General features: G+C 45.2%; 1 pseudogene across 2 annotated transcripts in view; it reads left to right on the top strand.

The window, feature by feature from the left end:
- LOC145541219 (14-3-3 protein theta pseudogene) overlaps positions 1–23325 on the top strand; it is a 47094-nt pseudogene that overhangs the window by 3275 nt on the left and 20494 nt on the right. The window contains exons 2-6 of one of the 2 annotated variants that reach the window (XR_014078881.1): positions 928–2296; positions 2757–2862; positions 5819–7019; positions 7287–7417; positions 9243–9377. The product of XR_014078881.1 is annotated as a 14-3-3 protein theta pseudogene, transcript variant X2 (transcript). The remainder of the gene's footprint in view (positions 1–927; positions 2297–2756; positions 2863–5818; positions 7020–7286; positions 7418–9242; positions 9378–23325) is intronic. The other variant, XR_014078880.1, reaches the window with a different exon arrangement.

The raw sequence follows: 23325 nt of genomic DNA, 5'->3' as shown, positions 1-23325 counted from the left end.
CAGAGGGATCCCTTATTGTGGTTTTGATTTGCTTGTCTGTAAGAATTCACAATGCTCAGCACGTTTTTTTATAGATTATTTTTTAAACACTGTGAGTAGGACTGACTGTTGAAATTTTCTTCCTGATAGTCTGCCCAGTTTTTAATTATTGTTGATTTGTTTCCCATGAAAGTTTCTTTTTTAAAAATTTATTTTAATTGGAGAATAAGTGCTTTATGGTGTTATTTTGGTTTCTGCCATACAACAGCATGAATCAGCTATAAGTAGACATATGTCCCCTCCCCCTTGAACCTCCATGGGATTGGATGAATGGAGGATGCTACAGTGGATGCCTGACTTCTTGACAAAAATAGGATGAGGGGGAGGGGCAGGACGGTCAACTTAGGAGGTCGGGTTGGACATGTACATAAACTGTACATCAAACAATCCACAAGCACCTACTATGCAGCACAGGAATGTAGACTTACTACTTTGGATTAACCTATAAGGGAAAAGAATCTGAAAACCTGAAAGGAACATGACTTTGTAAACCCACTCTATCATTTCTGCCATAAGGGTGGTGTCATCTGCATATCTGAGGTGATTGATATTTCTCCCGGCCATCTTGATTCCAGCTTGTGCTTCATCCAGCCCAGCGTTTCTCGTGATGTTGTACTCAGCATATAAGTTAAATAAGCAGGGTGACAATATACAGCCTTGATGGACTCCTTTCCGTATTTGGAAGCAGTCTGTTGTGTTCCACGTCTAGTTCTAACTGTTGCTTCCTGACCTGCAGAAATATAGATTTCTCATTTTTTTTTTAATTCCCTAACCTGAGTGAAAAGCGAGAGACAGAGACAGAGAGAAGACGGAGGGACAGGCGGACAGGCAGGGAAAAAAAAATAAGTAATAATAAAAGGACCTACTGTTAAATCTGTTGCTTTCCAGATACAAAGAGAAAAACAAAGGACCGAAAGGACACAATGTTTAAAATGTGAATTTTAAAAGACGGACATCCACTTGGTTGCTTCATACAATAATACCCCTGTCAGCAGAATGGAATCGTTTCTCTTTTTCTCTCTACCTGGTCCTTCCAGACTTGAGAAAGTCTCAGTGAGGATTCTTCTCTCCTTGGCGATAGAGTGATTTCCATACGTTCCTTAGGGGCCCGGAGGATGGTTCCGTGAAACGGGGATACACGCTTCTGGATAGGAGAGTCCTGTGCTACGTGTGTTTGTTCCTTTGCGTGTGGTTCTTCCCCCGAAAGTGGGCCTGGATCCTGAAGTTTTCTGAGTTGCCTCCGATATCTGGGGACAACTCTCTCTGGGGGAACATTTCCCATGTTCTCTTGCCCTTCTGACAGAGAACTCAAAAGGCCCTGTGCCTGAAGCCCTGCAGATGGAAGCTAGAGGACTTGCTGAACATTTCTGACAGAGCTTCCCTGGTGGCTCACACGGTCAAGAGTCTGCCTGCGATGCAGGAGACCCAGGTTCCATCCCCGGGCCAGGAAGGTCTCCTGGAGAAGGACATGGCAACCCGCTCCAGGACCCGACCCTGACATCTAGACATCTCCTTGACTGACTCCCCCCCCACCGACTGGTTTCGAATCTGCTCCAGGGATGAACCTGTGTGTTTCCTTGGTTTCCCTACAAGTGCCTCTGAGGAAATACCTGATTGCTTGCACCCCAGGCCTGCTTTCCCGAACCCGTCCATCGACATCACAGCCTCCTGAGAGGAGATGTGAGAACTGGTTCACTGAACGGAGGATCTGTGCTCAGAAACTCTTTCCACCACAGGGAGGCTGGTACTAACTAACCTATTTTGTCCCTCCCTCCTTCCCTCGTTCCTTCCTTCTTTCCTTCTGGATTTTTTTTCTTTCTTTCTTTCCTTCCTTTCTTCTTTTTCTCTCGCGTCCACTCACACGCACACGTGCCGTCTCTCACGTCCACGCGACATGCACGCACTCACACACACACAGTCACCAGCTCAGCTTTTCATGGGTTCCAGGCAAGTGTCAGGGGAGGGAACTGCTGGGGTCCGGAGTAGGCCGCCGCCCCCACCCCACCGCACCGCACGGAACCTCCGTGCCCTGTGGAGGGTTTTGGATTCAGGCGATTTAAGAACCGGCCAGCGCCGGAGGGACGCTCTGCCCCTCCCTCCTTTCCTGTCTCCCTGAAGGCAGGCAGGAAGGAACTCCTCCCACGGAGGAAGATGTCAAGTGGCGATGGCTGCTTCGACGCACGTCCGTGATCCTCACACGCATGAGCGCGGCTTCCTGGGTTAGGAAAAGGAGGAGACGCCTTTGGCCGGACCCAAGGCGAGTTTGTCCCTCAGCCTCCCACCCCACCCCCCAGCCCCTTCCCGCCGCGCGGGGCCGGAGGGGGAGCCTCAAGGTGGAGAAATGGGGCGTGGGGTGGATCACCGTTCCGTAGAGAGAAGCTCGAGGCAAAGTCTAAGGCTCTGACCTGACTGGAAATCTTTCTGCATTTGAATGAAGCCATCCGACGAGGGGCCCTGCAGGGGGAGGGAGGGGGGGCCCACAGACAAGAGCCCCTGCCGGCCGGCCGGCCTGCCGGGCTGAGGAGGCCCTCTCTCGGCGGCGGGGCCACGCCCCCGACTCCTGCAGCTCGATCCCTTCAAGGAAACTTCTGGGGTGACTTCTGTCCAGGGGAATCATCAAAGTGGACCTGTTTCTGAAAAAGGCCCGAGTCACAGCTGTGACAGATTCTCTGGATCGCTTGACACATGGATTGACCTGCACCCTCTCATCCTATCAGATCCTTTGGACTCGCTTGAAGAGGTCTTTGGCCTCGGCCAGAAAAGAAACCAAAATAAACAAATACGTGGATTGGAGAGAAACTTCCTCCTCTCACACGCCTGAAGGTAGGAAGTTCTCAGCGGGACAGGCAGGATAAATCCCTTGGACTTCCTGGGGACCTCGCTGCAGGCACTAGGCTGCTTGGGAAAACCGCGCGGGTCTGAGCTTTAGGCGACGGGGTAAAGCGGTAAAGGCCTTGACCCCAATGGCGAGGTCTTTCTGCGACCGCCAGGTTAGGGGGCTCCGAGACTGTGCCAACAGGCAGGGCGGAATATGTGGTTCCCTACTCCGCCCTGCGCCACCGAGCCCCAGTTCCCTTACCTGTGGTCCGCACCCCTCCGCTCCACTCACTGGATGCCGATCGATGTGGACTGAATATCCAGGACTGATAGCCTTTATTTAGGATGGACTGGTTGTATCTCCTTGCAATCCAAGGAACTCTCAAGAGTCTTCTCCAACACCACAGTTCAAAAGAATCAATTCTTCAGTGCTCAGCTTTCTTTATAGTCCAACTCTCACATCCATACATGACCACTGGAAAAACCATAGCTTTGACTAGACGGACCTTTGTTGGCAAAGTAATGTCTCTGCTTTGGAATATGCTGTCTAGGTTGGTCATAACTTTTCTTCCAAGGAGCAAGCATCTTTGGAATTTCATGGCTGCAGTCACCATGTGCAGTGATTTTGGAGCCCCCCAAAATAAAGTCTCTCACTGATTCAATTGTTTCCCCATCTATTTGCCATGAATTGATGGGACCAGGTGACATGATCTTAGTTTTTTGAATGTTGAGTTTTAAGCCTACTTTTTCACTCTCCTCTCTCACTTTCATCAAGAGACTCTTCAGTTCCTCTTTGCTTTCTGCCATAAGAGTGGTGTCATCTGTGTATCTGAGGTTATTGATATTTCTCCCAGCAATCTTGATTCCAGCTTGTCTTTCATCCAGCCCAGCATTTCCCATGATCTACTCTGCATATAAGTTAAATAAACAGGGTAGCAGTATACAGTCTTGACAGACTCCTTTCCCAATTTGGAACCAGTCCCTTGTGCCTTGTCTGATTCTAACTGTTGCTTCTTGACCTGCATACAGATTTCTCAGGAGGCAGGTGAGGTGGTCTGGTATTCCCATCGCTTTAAGAATTTTCCACAGTTGTGATCTACACAGTCAAAGGCTTTGGCATAATCAATAAAGCAGAAATAGATGTTTTTCTGGAACTCTCTTGCTTTTTCCTTGATCCAGTAGATGTCGGCAATTAGGTCTCTGGTTCCTCTTAATTTTCTAAATCCAGCTTGAACATCTGGACGTTCATGGTTCACGTATTGTTTAAGCCTGGCTTAGCGAATTTTGAGCATTACTTTGCTAGCACGTGAGATGAGTGCAATTGTACGGTAGTTTGAACATTCTTTGGCATTGCCCTTCTTTGGGATTGGAATGAAAACTGACCTTTTCTAGTCCTGTGGCCACTGCTGAGTTTTCCAAATTTTCTGGCATATAGAATGCAGCACTTTCACAGCATCATCTTTTAGGATTTGAAATAGCTCAACTGGAATTGCATCACCTCCAGTAGCTTTGTTTGTAGTTATGCTTCCTAAGGCCCCCTTGACTTCACATTCCAGGATATCTGGCTCTAGGTGAGTGATCACACCATTGTGGTTACCTGGGTCATGAAGATCTTTTTTTGTATAGTTCTTCTGTGTATTCTTGCCACCTCTTCTTAATATCTTCTGCTTCTGTTCGGTCCATACCATTTCTGTCCTTTATTCTGCCCATCTTTGCACAAAATGTTCCCTTGGTATCTCTTATTTTCTTGAAGAGGTCTCTAGTCTTTCCCATTCTATTGTTTTCTTCTATTTGTTTGCATTGATCACTGAGGAAGGCTTTCTTATCTTTCCTTGCTATTCTTTGGAACTCTGCATTCAAATGAGTATATCTTTCCTTTCTCCTTTGCCTTTGGCTTCTCTGCTTTCCTCAGCTATTTGTAAGACCTCCTCAGACAACCATTTTGCCTTTTTCCATTTCTTCTTCTTGGGGGTGGTCTTGATCATTGCCTACTGTACAACGTCACGAACCTCCATTCGTAGTTCTTCAGGCACTCTGTCTATCAGATCTAATGCCTTAAATCTATTTGTCACTTCCACTGGATAATCATAAGGGATTTGATGTAGTTCATACCTGAATGGTCTAGTGATTTTCCCTACTTTCTTCAATTTAAGTCTGAGTTTTGCAGTAAGGAGTTCATGATCTGGGCTCCAGTCAGCTCCTGGTCTTGTTTTTGCTGACTGTATAGAGCTTCTCCATCTTTGGCTGCAAAGAATATAATCAATCTGATTTTGGTGTTGACCATCTGGAGATGTCCATATGTAGAGTCTTCTCTTGTGTTGTTGGAAGAGGGTGTTTGCTATTACCAGTGCCTTCTCTTGGCAAAACTGTTAGTCTTTGCCCTGCTTCATTTTGTACTCCAAGGCCAAATTTGCTTGTTACTCCTGGTATCTCTTGACTTTTGCATTCCAAGACTGGTCCAAGAAATGGTCTAAGACGTTACCTTAAACGCTATCATCAACTAAGAATGAAAGGAGGAGATTAGGGAATGGAAGAAGCCATTTAAGGAAATTTATTAGGTGAATCACAGTAAATAAGGGTATGGTGGTTTTGCAGATTAACATCCAGCTTAGACAAGCTTTTCTTGATATTTAGTCATCATTCAATTGCTCTCCCAGAGAGGGACACACCCTTACAGATGGAGATATCCTGAATAAATGTAAATCTGCTTCATAAAATGGTGTTTCTACTTGGCTTTCCAAGATTCTCCTGGTGCTGCTGTTTTTTAAAATTAATCAGTCCAAAATAACCCTTTTGTCAAATGCGCATATTTTGGGTGTGCTGTACTGTGCTCCCCTTGACATGTCTGTGTCCTGATTTACTTATGAAGGCGTCTGTGGAAGGACGGCCTGATATCTTTAAGTTTTTAACTATTATGAATAGAGCTCTCGTGCGTTCCTTGATGCTAGTTTTTATTTCACAGTTTTGCAAAGCAGTTGTCTAAATACAAGAGATACACTTCTTGGATCCTGAGGTGAGACTGTTTAGATGTGGAGAAAAGTGCCAAACTGTCTTCCAAAGTTGACTGTACATGCATTCCACCAGCATCTTGAGTGTACTCTTGTATGCTTATTTACTATCTATCTTCTTTGGCCAGGTGTGTATTACAATCTTTGCCAAATTTTAAAGAGGTCGTTTGGTACAATTTGAGTCAGATCCTTTATCAGATATGTGTTTTGGAAATGGCACTAGTGGTAAAGAACCCATTTGCAAATACAGGAGACATGGGAGATGTGGGTTTGACCCCTTGGCTGGGAGGATCCCCTGGAGGAGGGTGTGGCAACCCACTCCAGTGTTCTTGCCTGGAGAACCCCATAGACGGAGGAGCCTGGCAGGTTACAGTCTGTAGGGTCACAGAGTCAGACACGACTGAAGTAACTGAGCATACATACAGGGTGTGCTCCGTCTGTTGGTTTTCTCAATAAGGTCTTCCATAGAGTAGAAATTTTTAATTTTATAAAGTCCACATTATTTTGTCTTTTGTTGATAGACTTTTATTAAAAGTTATTTTTTGTTTTATTTTTCTTTTTGGCTGCACTGGGTCTTTGTTATGCCTGGGCCTTTTCTAGTTGTGGTCGTGGGGCTGCTCCTAGTTACGGTATGTGGGCTTCCCTTGGAAGTGGCCTCTCTTGCTGTGGAGCATGGACTTCTAGGCTCTTGGGCTCAGTAGAAAATATTTTAAATATATTTTTTCCTGATGCATGAGTATAGGATATTTTTCTTTTCTGTTTTCAATTTCTTTATCAATGCCCTATAGTTTTCTGATTATAGGTCTTTTATGTCTTTGGTTAAATTTATTCCTAGATAGTTTTTTTTTTTCTTGAATTGTGACTGGGATTTTTTTCTTATTCTTTTTGATGGTTTGTTATTCATGTATAGAAACAAAATTGATTTGTGTGTATTCCATTTTTTTTTTGCTGAATTTATCTTTTAACATATTTTTTGAAATAATGTAAAAGATTGTGAAGGTAAAATCTCACTGCTTCTCCTGCAATCCAGATCATCCACAGGACCCACGACTTAGTGGCTACTAACACCCTTTTCCCACGATGCCTCTTAATACTAATACCATATGGACTCCTACAAGGGAAATAAGTGTCACAACTTTGGTTGAACTTGGTCTGGTAAGTCTTGGCCTCTATAACAAAGTCTGATGCCTGTCTTACCTGAGTTCTTGAATGGTATTGTCATGGTTGTTTTGAAAAGTAACTCACTTTCCACTAATTTAAAATGTACAGAAAGCTTTTAATAATGGCAGAAAGTACTCATATTTGCAAATTCACACAAAATGTTCAGTGTGTTTTACCCAAAACAGTGACACTCTCCTGAGGAGCCAGCACCTAGACCCCCATGAGGAAAGCATGAATTCTGTGTTATGGTTTAATACACAGGCCCACTTCCCCTGTCACCTGCTGCCCCAACTGTGTGAAGATACCTTTTTCCACCCTGGTCCAGTTTTCTTTTCTGGGAACCATTACTGAGTTTTCCCCTCATTTGGACAGCCTTGATGGATTTAAAGCAGGTAAGATGAATATGGGATCTGGGTGGCCTTTTCTGGTATGGCTTTTCTCACTAAGGACATTTTTAATATTCATTTATGTTGTGACAATTATGACCACTACACTTTTTTCTCATTGTCATTAAAAATACAAAACGTGGCATTAACTATTTAATTCATTTTAAGTATGCAGTTTTGTGATATTAATTACTTTCACATGGTTGCATAAATAACTTAAATAATGTATATACCGCATGTGTGCATGGGAGATACTCATGTATATATATATATATATATATATATATATATATATATATGAAGTGAAGTGAAGTTGCTTAGTCGTGTCCGACTCTTTGTGACCCCATGGACTGTATATGTATATGTGTACATATATGTATATGTATATCTGTATATATATATGCACACACACACACACACACACACACACAGACCACAGCCACACACACATCTTTATCCATTCATCAGTTGTTGAACAGGTAGGTTGCTTTCACATCTTTGCTGTTGTGAATAGTGCTGCTATAAACATAGTGGTGAATGTATCTTTTTGAATTATAGCTTTGTCTGGATATATGCCCAGGAATGGGATTACTAATTAATATGGCAACTTTTTAGTTTTTTGAGGATCCTCCATACTGTTTTCCACAGTGGCTGCATCAATTCCCACCAACAGTAGGCGATTTCGTTTTCTCCACCCCCTCACCAGCATTTGTTATTTGCAGACATTTTATCGATGCCATTCTGATGACTATGAGGTGATACCTCATTGTGGTTTTCATTTGCGTTGCTTTAATAATTAGCATGTGAAGTGTCTTTTTATGTGCCTGTTGATCATCTGTATGTCTTCTCTGGAGAAATGTCTATTTGGACCTGCCCATTTTTAAATTTTTTTTTTGAGATGCATGTGCTGTTTGTTTCTTTTGGAAATTAGACCTTTTTGGTGGCATCATTTTCAAATATTTTTCCCCAACAATTAGTAGAGGTGCTGGGACAACCAGATCCCACATGCAAAAGAACAAAGTTGGACCCCTACTTCCTTCACTATACAAAATCGACTCAAATGGATCAAAGGCCTAGATGTAAGAACCAAAATTATACACCCCATAGAAGAAAACATGAGAGAAAAACTTCACGACTTTGGATTTGGCCATGATTTCTTAGATCACAAACAACAAAAGACAAAAGAGATGAATTAGACTTCTTCAAAACAAAAGTTGTTGTACACAAAAGGAGTAAGGAAAAAGATCCACCATCCAAAATGGCACAAGATATTTGCAGATCATGCACCTGATAAAGGTCTGTAGCCTACAAGCTGAGACCCTGCTGGCCCAGTGGGGTGCCCGTGGGGCCCCTCCCATCCCAGGTGATAAGGGGGTTTCAGGCCCACAACACCCTTGGGCTGGACACTGGTCATCCTCAGCACCCTCAAGGAGTGAGTGCTGGGTGGTTTTGAGCACAGTTCCTTCTCATCACTGCCCTCAAAGACTGGAGGCTTCAATATGTCTCCAGAAGAACACAGAATCTTTGCAAGTCTTTGAGAACCAAGGGATCATTCTTCACTTTCTTGAAAAGTGCATCTTACTTCATAGCAGTGACCTTTTCCAATGTGGCTCCCATGGTGTTCTCCCACCTTCTTCATTTCTCTGAAAGCGGCCAGGGCAGTTTGGGTGTCTCCAGTCCCCACACCAGGTGACAAGGCCAGGGGGCCAGGTCCTGGTGCTCCTTACGTTCCCTGGATCCTAACTCAGACTCGCAGGCTGAGATTGAACATGGATGCCCCTGCTTCTCCATCAAGAATTCTCATCTCCTCACCTTCTCTTTTCCTTTTCAGTTTCAGATCTACCTGACATCACCACTCACAGTTCCTGAAGAGCCCAGAGATTTCTCCTGAAGGAAATGTTCTGAGAGATTCAGAGGGATAAATAAAGAATGCAGATGATTCCTACCTCGTGCTGATGCCTAGAGGGTGAGGAGAGTGAGAGTTTTCTCATGAGAATTGTAAAATCCTCCAAGTAATAGATCATTGGGGGCGTCCTTTGTCTTCCTGCTCATTCTAATAATGTTCCTGAACTTTAATTCAGTAAAAATTTATCTTATAAATATGCCAAGGGGGAGATCCATTTAAAAATGTTACTGAAGTAACTCCAAGGTTTTTACAACAAATAGGGACACAGAACCTGAGGTCAGACACTGGCTGAGAGATTCCCACCCTGAGCCACTGTCCATTGGAGGGTGGAATGGCCATGACCATCCTCTGGTAGGTAAGCCTCCTCAGGCACATCCTATGTGGGACCACCACATCATAGAATCTTAGATTGGCCAATGGCAGGCAGCTGGCGAGAGATGAGGAAAACAGAAAGCTGCCCAGCAGCCTGGGACAACTCCTGGGCAAGGACTTAGTAAGGGTCAGCTTCAGGCCATTAGTTCCAGCCAGCATCAGGGCCTTAGAGGCAGTGTCAGGACCTCAGAGATAACTTGATGGCCTTAGCAAGAGTCAGTTAAGGCTGTTCATTAGGGACACTTCAGAGACTTTATTAGGGACATACTCAGGGCCTTGGTTATGGGCAGATTCAGAGGGATATTTAGTGACAGCATAGACTATAAGGGGCAGCATCAAGGCCTAAGCTACGGACAGTGTCAAGGCTTCAGGTAAGGTTGTTCCTTAGGGATATCTCAGGGCTTTCAATAGGACCAGCGTCAGGGCTGTAGTTAGAACCAGTGTCAGGGCATTAGTTAGTGACAAAATCAGGGTGTTACTTAGGGAAAAAGTCAGGTCATTATTATTGACAGTGTCAGGGCCTTTGTGAGGAGGAGGTTCTTAACCTTACGAAGGACAGGATCAGAGAAATAGGATCATTTTCAAGTCATGAGTTAGGGCCACAATTAGAGTGTTATATAGGGAAAGAGTTAGGTTATTAATGACAGTGTCTGGGCCTTAGGTAGACTCATCATTAAGACCTTAGTTTGGAAGAGCTTCAGTTCAAGTCAGTCACTCAGTCGTGTCCAACACTTTGTGACCCCATGGACTGCAGCAGGCCAGGCTTCCCTGTCCATCACCAACTCCAAGAGCTTGCTCAAACTCATGTCCCTCGAGTCAGTGATGCCATCCAACCATCTCATCCTCTATCATCCCATTCTCCTCCTGCCTTCAATATTTCCCAGCATCACGGTCTTTTCAAATGAGTCAGTTCTTTCCCACAGTTGGCTGAAGTATTGGAGCTTCAGCTTCAGCATCTGTCCTTCCAATGACTATTCAGGCCTGATCTCCTTTAGGATGGACTGGTTGGATCTCCTTGCAGTCCAAGGGACTCTCAAGAGTCTTCTCCAACACCACAGTTCAAAAACATCAATTTTTCAGCGCTTAGTTTTCTTTATAGTCCAACTCTCACATCCGTACATGACTACTGGAAAAACCATAGCTTTGACTAGATGGACCTTGGTCAGCAAAGTAATGTCTCTGCTTTTTAATATGCTGTCTAGTTTGGTCATAGCTTTTCTTCCAAGGAGCAAGTGTCTTTTAATTTCATGGCTGCAGTGACCATGTGCAGTGATTTTGGAGCCCAAGAAAATAAAGTCTCTCACTGTTTCCATTTTTTCCCCATCTATTTGCCATGAAGTGATGGGACCAGATGCCATGATTTATTTTTCTGAATGTTGAGTTTTAAGCCAACTTTTTCACTCTCCTCTTTCACATTCATCAAGAGGCTCTTCAGTTCTTCTTTGCTTTCTGCCATAAGGCTGGTGTCATTGTGTATCTGAGGTTATTGTTACTTCTCCCGGCAATCTTGATTCCAGCTTGTGCTTCATCCAGCCTGGCATTTCGCATGATGTACTCTGCATAGAAGTTAAATAAGCCAGGTGACGATATACAGCCTTGACATACTCCTTTCCCAATTTGGAATCAGTGTGTTGTTCCATGTCCAGTTCTAACTGTTGATTCTTGACCCGCCTACAGATTTCTCAGGAGGCAGGTCAGGTGGTCTGTTATTCCCATCTGTTTAAGAATTTTCTTCAGTTTATTGTGATCCGCACAGTTAAAGGCTTTGGCGTAGTCAATAAAGCAGAAGTCGATATTTTTCTGGAACTCTCTTGCTTTTTTGATGATCCAGCAGATGTTGGCAATTTGATCTCTGGTTCCTCTACCTTTTCCAGATTCAGCTTGAACATTGTACATTCATGGTTCACGTACTGTTGAAGCCTGGTTTAGAGAATTTTGGGCACTACTTTGCTAGCATGTGAGATGAGTGCAATTGTGATAGAATTCCAGTTGAGCTATTTCAAATCCTAAAAGATGATGCTGTGAAAGTGCTGCACTCAATATGTCAGCAAATTTGGAAAAGTCAGCAGTGGCCACAGGACTGGAAAAGGTCAGTTTTCATTCCAATCCCATAGAAAGGCAATGCCAAAGAATGCTGAAACTACCGCAAGGAGTCGGACACGACTGAGTGACTGAACTGAATTGAACTGAACTTGAACATTCTTTGGCATTTCCTAGTCCTGTGGTCACTGCTGACCTGAATGTCTAGTGGTTTTCCCTACTTTCTTAAATTTAAGTCTGAATTTGGCAATAAGGAGTTGATGGTCTGAGCCACAGTCTTATGGCTCAGTTTATGATCTGAGCTCCCAGTCTTGTTTTTGCTGACTGTATAGAGCTTCTCCATCTTTGGCTGCAAAGGATATAATCAATCTCATTTCAGTATTGACCACAGAGTCTTCTCTTGTGTTGTTGGAAGAGGGTGTTTGCTATGACCAGTGTGTTTTCTTGGCAAAACTCTGTTGGTAGGGCAAAGGATAGCAGGAAGAGCATCAGGGACTCAGATTCAGCATCAGGACATTAGTTAGGGCCAGCAACATGGCCTCAATTAGGGACCTTGTTAGGACCTCAGAGATAACTTCATGGCCTGAGTAAGAGATAGTTCAGGCTGTTAGTTAGATGCACTTCAGTGACTTGCTTAGGGACATAGTCAGGGCCTTAGTAATAGGATCAGGGTGTTATTTTGTGACAGCTTAGGCTATAAGGGGTAGTATCATGGCCTCAATTAGGGGCAGTGTCAGAGTTAGGGACAGACTTAGGGCCTTCATAAAGTATAGTTCCGGCCTTAGCTAAGGACAGTGTCTGGGGATTAGTTAAAGACAGTTTCAAGGCTTCAGTTGGAGATAACTTGAGGGCGTTAAAGTTCAGGCTGTTACTTAGCAGCATCTCAGGACCTTAATAGGGCTAGTGTCAGGTTCATAGTTGTGACCAGTGTCAGGGTGTTAGTTAGGGACAGCATCAGAGACCTACTTCAGTACATATTCAGGGCCTCAGTTACGGACAGGATCATGGCAAAAGTAGGGATATTGAGGGCTATTAGGGACACCATCAGGGCATTAGGATGAGTCTCAGGGTATTATTTAGAGGCAAAATGAGGATGTCAGTTAGGGAAAGAGCCATAAAATTGGTTACTGACAGTACCAGCCCCTCAGGTAGAGACTCCTTCAAGGCCTTAGTGCCCTGAAGTGAGGGAGAGCATCAGGGGTGCATCTTCAGTGGCTGAGAGAGGGAGCGCATCAGGCCGTCACCTAAATACAGCGTTAAGGGCTTAATTAGGGAGTGTGTCAGGGCCTCAGAGAAAACTGAAGACCTTAGTAAAAGACACTTGAGACCATTTGTCCCAGGGATATTGTCAGGGTGTTCGTTACAAGCAGCATCAGGGCCTTAGGGAGAGAGTTAGAGACAGAGTTAAGAGGACAGTTTGGGAAAGCTCAGGCCATCGGGGACAGCTCAGGGCCATAGTTAGTGTAGGGTCAGGGCCTGGTAGTGAAATCGAGCAGGACCCTGTGAGGCTCCTGGGCCCAGAAGCCTTTCCCATGTCCCCTGTTTCTTTGTTGGGAATAGACTCCCGGCTCCATGACCTACCCTGAGCTCCAAAGGGCAGACTGGAAGAGGTGCTAATCAGGGACGGGAGCGGATGCAGAGAGAAGGATAGAGCACTCAAGAAAGAGTATTCTGTCTTGGGTCAGGGTCCTGTTTCTGTTAAAAGGGATACACGCAAAAATATCTCTAAACTTTTTACCCAGCTAAACATCCTCTCCAGCAAAATGGAAGATTGTAGTGTTCTTCATTCCAGAGAAGCTCACCAAGAGACCACCTGAGGTCAGATGAAGGGAGTTCAGGCCCTGTACACACCCTAATCCTTACAACAACTCTGCCCTTTAACCATCGCTATAAAGTGAAAGTCACTCAGTCCGATTCTTTGTGATCCCATGGACTATACAGTCCATGGAATTCTCCAGACCAGAATACTGGAGTGGGTAGCCATTCCCTTCTTCAGGGCGTCTTCTCAACCCAGAGAGCAAATCCAGGTCTCCCGCATTGCAGGTGGATCCTGTACCAGCTGCTGCTAAGTCGCTTCAGTCGTGTCCGACTCTGTGCGACCCCATAGACGGCAGCCCACCAGGCTCCTCTGTCCCTGGGATTCTCCAGGCAAGAATGCTGGAGTGGGTTGCCATTTCCTTCTCCGGTGCATGAAAGGGAAAAGTGAAAGTGAAGTTGCTCAGTCGTATCCGACTCTTAGCGACCCCATGGACTGTGGCCTACCAGGCTCCTCCGTCCATGGGATTTTCCAGGCAAGAGTACTGGAGTGGGATGCCATTGCCTTCTCCGTGTACCAGCTGAGCCACCAGGAAAGCCCAAGAATACTAAAGTGGGTAGCCTATCCCTTCTCCAGGGAGTCTTCCCAACCCTAGAATTGAACCAGGGTCTCCTGCGTTATACACAGATTATTTACCAGCTGAGCTACCAGAGAAGCCCATAGCTATAAAACTCCTAAGCAAATCCTCCTGCCTTGGGGCAGTTTTTGAGGGCATGAGTTTTCTGTGTCCCTCTTTGCTAGCAAAGCAGTATAACTTGCTTTTCTACTTCACCTGAGACTCTATCTCTGAGATTCGGTTTAGCACAGGTGTACAGAGGTGGCGTTTTGGGATCAGATTTGGTGCTCATTGTCGGGCTGACTTGGGGATGGCCCCTGTGGGTCCTCTGACTTGATCAGATGCTCCAAGATTTTGTCCATGCCAGCCTCTTTCAAGAGAGTGGAAGGTTGGAGAATTCCATTAGAGGGCAGATCACCTGGCATTCTTGCCTGGAAAGGCCGAGACCGAGTCATACCCCATCTGGCAATTGGAACTCCAGGGCAGGAGCAGACAGCGAAGAGGGGCTGCCCTAGCCGCTGCCAAGACCAACTCTGCCTTGAGGACAATCCTCTCTTTATCCTGTCTGGACTGTTCCAAATGTCCTACTCCAAGGAATTAATCTGGGAAACTAGGAAAGTCGCACTTGGGGTGTTTCAAGAACTCAGACTGTGTGATAACTCGCTGGCATGCACTCTGTGATTCTGTAGACGTAGGATAATCTTGGTTCCCATTTTGGTGGTTGTTCATTCCAGGAAATCTCATCCGGAAGGTGCTTCTGAATTCCTTTGCTTTGAAGTGATCTGTATTTGTGTTTGAAATAACTTCACTCTGTTTATGTAGGTATTGTATGGCATATTTTAACAGTTCTTTTAGAGTCAGGCCTAAGTGAGGACCAGAGACAAGGTTGAAAGTGTAGTCAGGTCCATAGTCAGAGCATAGCGAGGACCAGAGTCAGGTCGTAGTGAGGTCCAGAGACATGAAATAGTGAGGACCTATATCAGGGAGTAGTGAGGACCAGCAGTGGGCCAGTGAGAGGGCCATTGGCAGGCGACGAGAGGGGACTAGCAGCAGGCCGTTGAGAGGACCTGGCAACCCGATTCTGGCCGATGAGAGGACCTGGGGGGGGACCCACGGAGAGAAACTGGGCGGGGGGGGGGTGGTGGTTAGCGGAGGGGACCCTGAGGGGAGCAATCAAGCGGACCTGCGGTGGGGAGTCGTAAGTGGACGAGTGGCGGCGCACAGGGTCTCTGGAGAGGACCTGAAGGGGGCCGTCAAAGGGCATAGAGAGAGGAAAGAAGTCAGGGCCGGTCACAGGCAGCGTCAGGTCTTAGAGAGGAAAGACGTCGGGGAACAGTGAGAGGCGGTGTCAGTCCTAGAGACGAAAGACGTCAGGGAGCAGTGAGAGGCGGTATCAGGTCCTAGAGAGGAAAGACGTCACAGACCTGTGAGAGGCGGTGTCCGGTCCCAGAGAGGAAAGACGTCAGGGATCAGTGAGAGGCGGCGTCCGGTCCTAGAGAGGAAAGACATCAGGGAGCTGCGAGAGGCTGTTTCAATCCTAGAGAGGAATACGTCAGGGATCAGTGAGAGGCGGCGTCCGGTCCTAGAGAGGACGACCCCCCCCCCCCGCCCAGGGATCAGTGAGAGGCGGTGTCTGGTCCTAGAGAGGAAGACGTCACGGAACCGAGGCGGCATCCAGTCCTAGAGAGGAAGACCTCAGGAATCAGAGGCGGCGTCCGGTCCTAGAGAGAAAAGACGTCACGGAACAATGAGAGGCGGCGTCAGGTCCTAGAGAGGAAAGACCTCACGGATCAGTGAGAGGCGGCGTCCGGTCCTAGAGAGGAAAGACGTCATGGATCATTGAGAGAAGGAGTCCGGTCCTAGAGAGGACGACCCCAGGGAATCAGTGAGAGGCGGCGTCCGGTCCTAGAGAGGAAAGACGTCATGGATCATTGAGAGACGGCGTCCGGTCCTAGAGAGGACGCCCTCAGGGATCAGTGAGAGGCGGTGGCCGGTCCTAAAGGGGACGACCTGAAGGAGCAGTGAGAGGCGGCGTGACGTCCTAGAGAGGAAACACGTCAGGGAGTAGTGAGAGGCGGCGCCCGTTCCTAGAGAGGAAAGACACCATGGATCATTGAGAGACGGCGTCCGGTCCTAGAGAGGACGACCTCAGGGATCAGTGAGAGGCGGTGTCCGGTCCTAGAGAGGAAAGACGTCACGGACCAGTGAGAGGTGGCGTGACTTCCTAGAGAGGAAGACGTCAGGGAGCCGTGAGAGGCGGTGTCACGTCCTAGAGAGGAAAGTGTGGGTCACGACTTGGGGACCGAACAAAGAGGTACTCATAAGCAAAACGCATAAAGTTGCTATTGTAGGGAATGGCCACAAGGCGGCAGGATTCTTTCATGCCTAGTTGTGATTCCTTGGAAATGAAAGCTTTCGAGTTTTAACTCAGGACTGTAATTTAATACGGAATGTACCTGAAGAACGGAGAAGGCAATGGCACCCCACTCCAGTACTCTTGCCTGGAAAACCCCATGGATGGAGGAGCCTGGTAGGCTGCAGCCCATGGGGTCGCGAAGAGTCGGACACAACTGAGTGACCTCACTTTCACTTTTCACTTTCATGCACTGGAGAAGGAAATGGCAACCCACTCCAGTATTCCTGCCTGGAGAATCCCAGGGACGGAGGAGCCTGGTGGGCTGCCGTCTATGGGGTCGCACAGAGTCGGACACGACTGACGCGACTTAGCAGCCGCAGCAGTACCTGAAGAAACAGACAAAAGCCTGTGTGTTCTTCCTGAACATTCTTATTTATTTATTTTAATAATTTTATTTATTTATTGGCCATGCCATGCGGCTTGTGGCATCTTTAGTTCCCCACCCAAGGATCGAACCTTCGCCCTCTGCATTGGAAGCACAGAATCTTAACCACTGAACTGCAGGGAAATCCCCCTGGGCATTCTTTTTTTAAAATGAACCTTTATTTTATATTGTAGTAACACTGATATACTATGTGTTGTTGGTGGCAGGTGAACCGAGTGTATCTATTTTGTTGTTCAGTCGCCAAGTCATGTCTGACTCTTTTTGTAGGAGCGTTCCCTTTTCACCAGGCCCTGTTACACTGGTAAAACATCTATTTGTGCAATAGTTAGAACTGGACATGGAACAACAGACTGGTTCCAAATAGGAAAAGGAGTACTTCAAGGCTGTATATTGTCACCCTACTTATTTAACTTATATGCAGAGTACATCATGAGAAACGCTGGGCTGGAAGAAACACAAGCTGGAATCAAGATTGCTGGGAGAAATATCAATAACCTCAGATATGCGGATGACACCACCCTTATGGCAGAAAGTGAAGAAGAACTAAAGAGCCTCTTGATGAAGGTGAAAGAGGAGAGTGAAAAAGTTGGCTTAAAGCTCAACGTTCAGAAAACTGAGATCATGGCATGTGGTCCCATCACTTCATGGGAAATAGATGGGGAAACAGTGGAAACAGTGTCAGACTTTATTTTTTTGGGCTCCAGAATCACTGCTGATGGTGACTGCAGCCATGAAATTAAAAGACGCTTACTCCTTCGAAGGAAGGTTATGGCCAACCTAGACAGCATATTTAAAAGCAGAGACATTACTTTGCCAACAAAAGTTCGTCAGTCAAGGCTATGGTTTTTCCAGTGATCATGTATGGATGTGAGAGTTGGACGGTGAAGAAAGCTGAGCGCTGAAGAATTGATGCTTTTGAACTGTGGTGTTGGAGAAGACTCTTGAGAGTCCCTTGGACTGCAAGGAGATCCAATCAATCCATCCTAAAAGAGATCAATCCTGGGTGTTCATTGGAAGGTCTGATGTTGAAGCTGAAACTCCAATACTTTGGCCACCTCATGTGAAGGGTTGACTCATTGGAAAAGACCCTAATGCTGGGTAGGATTGGGGACGGGAGGAGAAGGGGACGACAGAGGATGAGATGGTTGGATGTCATCACCGACTTGATGGACATGGGTTTGGGTCGACTCCTGGAGTTGGTGATGGACAGAGAGGCCTGGCGTGCTGCAATTCATGGGGTCGCAAAGAGTCGGACATGACTGAGCAACTGAACTGAACTGAAGTGTACATAATTACAAATGTCTAGGTACATAGATATATAAATGTCCAGATTGATAGTGATATAAATGTCTAGGTACATAGATATATAAATGTCTATATGCATAGGTATATAGATATATAAATACCTAGATACACAGAAACATAAATATCTATACATAGACATATAAATATCTATGTACATACAGACATAAATATGTACATACAGATATAAATATCTATTATAGATACATATAGACATAGATATATAAATATCTGTATACATGGAAGATGGTTACACAGTGAAAAATGCAAGAGACAACCTTATAGACAAAATAAGTGATACAGATGGTGGCATTTATAAGAGCATCCTAGGAGAGAGAAACATAAACAATTTCAAACAAAGAGGACAAAGATTCCTGTAACTAGTTTTAATCTGGTGGCAATAAACCTAGTCCACAGGGGAGTCAGTAGATGATGGCAAATTCTGGAAGGGTCAGATAGTGAAAACAAGTTCAATGTTTCATCTTTGTTTACAAAGTATACCTCATCAATTTATGGATTCATACCTGTAGATACCTCCTTAAGTGTGTGTCATCCTATATATATCCTCACATGCTGACATCCAAACTATTTCAACTCAAATCATTCCAAGCAGAATTCCAACTTATTGCAACTCTAGTTAGTCAACTGTTGCAATTTCACAAAAAAGGCACATTGTGATTCTTTCGTAGAGACCAGTAAAGGCTAGGATTTCTGTCTAATTTTTTTCAGAGGCCTTAGAAATCATTGAAAATTTCAACTCTTCTCCCTGCTTCACCTTGTTCTGATTCAGTTGACATGGGAAAAGCTATGGCAAGAGTGTTTAATATAATCTGAACTCACCAGGTATCTATTATTTAGTGTACATGAAGATCTGAGAAGTAGACTTTGATGGATATAAAAAAAATATTCTGAATGTAGAACATAATTAGAAATTACAAGAGTCATTTGACCAGAGAACAATCACAATGGATCAACTTTATCTCCCACACCCATGAGGACAAGTTTATCTTGGTAGTAACATCAGCAACTGAGGAGTTAAAGTGTTATCACTGTGAAAAATGATTATGAAAAGAAATCTATGAAATGTTTAGAACACAACTTTCCAAGAGGCTTTAAATTTCAGGTAAATGTTTTATTATTTGACATCTTGAGTGGATTACAGACTCTGTGTAAGTTTTACAGACTGTTCAAAGTAACATTCTATTCCATCCTGGAATGAATACATCACCTTTTGATTCGTGCCCTTGTGACACACTTAATCAGACTTAGAGACAATCTATATTGGAGAGTGTTCTAAACCAATTTGTGCATACCAGCTGCAGATCTGACAAGAAACATTTACTCTCACGTGGTTGTTGCTGTTCAGTTGTTAAGTTGTGTCTGACTCTTTGTGACCCCATGGACTGCAGCGCGCCAGGAATCCCTGTCCTTCACCATTTCCTGGAGATTGCTCAAACTGCTGTCCATTGAATTGCTGATGCCATCCAACCATCTCTTCCTCTGTCTTCGCCTTCTCCATTTGCCTTCAATCTTTCCCAGCATCATGGTTTTTTCCAGTGGGTCGGCTCTTCACATCAGATGGCCAAAGGATTGGAGCTTTGGTTTCAGCATCAGTCCTTCCTATGAATATTCAGGACTGATTTCCTTTAGGATTGACTGGTTGGATCTCCTTGCAGTCCAAGGGACTCTCAAGAGTCTTCTCCAGCACCACAGTTTGAAAGCATCAGTTCTTCAGTGCTCTGCCTTCTTTGTGGTTCTACTCTCACATCTGTACATGACTGCTGCAAAAACCAGTAGCTTTTACTCTCACATAGGGGATATCAAATTTGCTTTTACATATTGCCTGCTATATTTAGACTCTTGGTTCATACTTCATGTAACCGTGTAGTGTTGTATTTCAGTCCAACTTGAAACAAAGCGTTAAGAATGTTTTGCCTACTGGTAGCGTTCTATTTTCACCAGCACCTCTTACCTTGGTGTGACATCTCAAAACTCAGAAATTCTTACATGTTGATATGAATATCAATTTCATTTTAGCAGAGTTTGAACAGAGAAGTGAAAAAATCAGGATGCCTATTTTATCAGATTTCTCCAGGCAGAAAACTGAAGCTTGTTGCTGTTCAGTCACTCAGTCGTGTCCAACTCTTTGCGACCCCATAGATTTCAGCACGCTGGGCTTCCTTGTCCTTCACCATCTCCCAGAGTTTGCTCAAACTCATGTCCATTAGGTCGGTGATGCCATCCAACCATCTCGTCCTCTGTCGTCCCCTTCTACTTCTGCCCTCAGTCTTTGAAATAGAAACTGTTAGAAGGCAGAGTTCTTGCAGCTTATGGGCTCCTTGACTCAATTTTTTTTTGCAGGAATTTTCTCATGTATATTTTCAAGTGTGATCTTTCCTTCATACAATAGCAAATAAACAGAATCAGAAGAAACTAATTTGAAAGGATGGATTGTTTCTACCCTGACAATCCGAACACAAAGGAACCAGTGGGAACCGCAAAGATCTGGGGGCCAGGCTTTTAAGAATATTTTATTTTGGAAATAATAACTAATATGCTTTCAATTTCAACAATTTTTATTCTGATAAAGAATACCCTTTTCTAGAAGGGTTCCAGTGTGGCTGCCTCGTGCTGGAAGCCTTGGGTGATGGAATCAGGGCACTTTCTGTCTGTCTGTACAGGACCCTGGGCTCAACTCTAAGAAACCCCTGGATCTCCCCTGGATCCTGACCACCACGTGCCCAAAGACACTGGTAACGGTTTGGTTTTGCCTGTTGAAGTGTTTAATGACAAAGATTCTTTCAGTTTCCTGGTGTGGGTGACATGTGGAGCCCAGTGATGATTTTTTCTTTAAGAAACCTACTTGCTAGTTCCCACATGAGGGTGAGGCCCCTGTCCAATGATGAGAGACCCTGCATGTGTGTGACCTGTACCTCCAGGGAGAGCAACCTTATGCTAGTTTAAACCTGACCACGTTCTGTCTACATGGTAGAGTTAGACCTCCCTAAGTCTTGTCTAGGGGCTTCCCTGGTGGCTGAGATGGTAAAGAATCTGCATGCAGTGCAGGAGACCTGGGTTTGATCTCTGGATCGGGAAGATCCCCTGGAGAAGGGAATGGCAACCAACTCCAGTATTCTTGCCTGGAGAATCCCATGGACAGAGGAGGCTGGAGGGCTACCGTCCTTGTGGTCACAAACAGTCAGACATGTCTAAATGACGAACACCTTGACTTTCCAAGTCCTGTCTGCACTGATTATGTTTAGACAAGACTGCGTGCTTTCTACAATGAGTCCATGTCTTGCCTATTGAAATAGTGTGAGAATATTGACACCGACCATGTTCTGTGTGCACTAGGACGTGGAGACCTGGGTGCAGACTGGGCCTGTCCTCTGTCCTGGAAAACTCCGTGCCTGTGTCTGAATGTCAGTGCTCAGAGGTCTGGGGTCTGGAGCTGAGGTGGGCTCCTCTGGGTAACGTGCCCTCCTCTGAGTGGGCTTCCGTGGCCCTCCCAGGGGTCAGGGCTGCAGTAGGGCTCTTAGTCTTTCCTCCTGCCAGGTTCACCTGCCCTGGGGCTCACAGAGACACCTCAGGTGGGCTACCTGGTAATTAGTCCCTTTTTCCAGCACATTCAGTTTGAGTAGGAAGCAGGTTCACCTGGTAAGTTGATTCCAGGGTACTGGGATGAGGCAGAAAACCAACGGGCAGCAGGTGAGGTTGCTATGGTGATCGCCTTCGGGTCGGCCGTCCCTGCTCAGCAGAGACCAGACCTGCCCCTCGTCTCCTAGCCCCGCGCCTGGTGTGTTTTCTCAATTCCTCAGTGGGAAAACGAAGGACCGAGCCTGCTGGAACCAAAGTAGTGTCTTCAACATTATCGTGACAGCTGTAAAAACAGTATCAGACAGAACCGAAGGGCGGGAGAGGAGGACTTCCCTGGGACAAGTGTGGGGAGAGGAGACCCTATGCTTCTTTCTACCATCCCGAGAAGTTCCAGGAACCCATTCGTTTCCACCTTAGGGGCCCAGCCAGCAGAGACCTGGTGTCCTAACCAAGAGTCACGCGACCCCAGATGCAGGGTCCGGGGATTGTGTGGGTCTCACCCCATCCACGTGGGTCTGGATCCCGTACTTGGAGACCCTGTGTCTGCTCTTGCCCCTCGGAGATTCCCAACATCTGAATTGAGGGTGTTGCCCTGATTCACCTGTGGTCCTTTTTCTTCTCTTCATCTTGGGACATTCACATGAGGTCAGGCACCTTTGAATGGGTTGCTGCTCTGGGTTCTGCTGAGTGAAAACGTTTGGTGGTGTCATATTAATGTCATAGAATATCACATATCTAATCTATAGGGTCACCACTGTCTGGGGTTCCCTAGACGGATTTCAGGTTATATAATTTATATTTTCTTTTAGAGTCAAGTTGACTTCCAATGTTTTGTTAGTTTTAGCTGTACAGGAACTTAATTTGATTTTACATAGAAGTGTATCTATTCTTTTTCCATTTTTTCCCTCATATAGATTATTACAGTCTGTTCAATAGAGTTCCCTGTTCTATTCACTATGTCCCATTTGATTATTAATTTGTTAGATATTAGTGTGTATAGTTAATGCTAAACTCTTAATTATCCCTTCTTCTAACTTTCTTTTGATAATCATAGTTTGATTTTGTCAGGCTGTGAAGTCTGACATCAATTCTTAGGCATTCAGCTTTCTTTATGATCCAACTCTCACTTCCATACACGACTACTGGAAAAGCCATAGCTTTGACTAGACGGACCTTTGTCAGCAAAATATTGTCTCTGCTTTTTAATATGCTGTCTAGGTTGGTCATAACTTTTCTGTCAAGGATCAAGCATCTTATAATTTCATGGCTGCAGTCACCATCTGCAGTGATTTTGGAGCCCCGAAAAATGAAGTCTGTTATTTTTCCATTGTTTCCCCATCTATTTGCCATGAAGTGATGGGACCAGATGCCATTATCTTTTTTTTTTTTGAATGCTGAGTTTTAAGACAGCTTTTTCACTCTCCTCTTTCACTTTCATCAGGAAGCTCTTTCGTTCCTCTTCACTGTCTGCCAAAAGGGTGGTGTCATCTGTGTATCTTGGGTTATTGATATTTCTCCTGGCAA

The sequence above is a fragment of the Giraffa tippelskirchi genome, chromosome 1, assembly GCF_054371585.1.
Source record: "Giraffa tippelskirchi isolate mGirTip1 chromosome 1, T2T-mGirTip1v1.2.pri, whole genome shotgun sequence".
NCBI classification, from domain to species: domain Eukaryota; kingdom Metazoa; phylum Chordata; class Mammalia; order Artiodactyla; family Giraffidae; genus Giraffa; species Giraffa tippelskirchi.
Note: the sequence above shows the minus strand (reverse complement) of the source record. Positions and strands in the feature narration are given on the sequence as shown.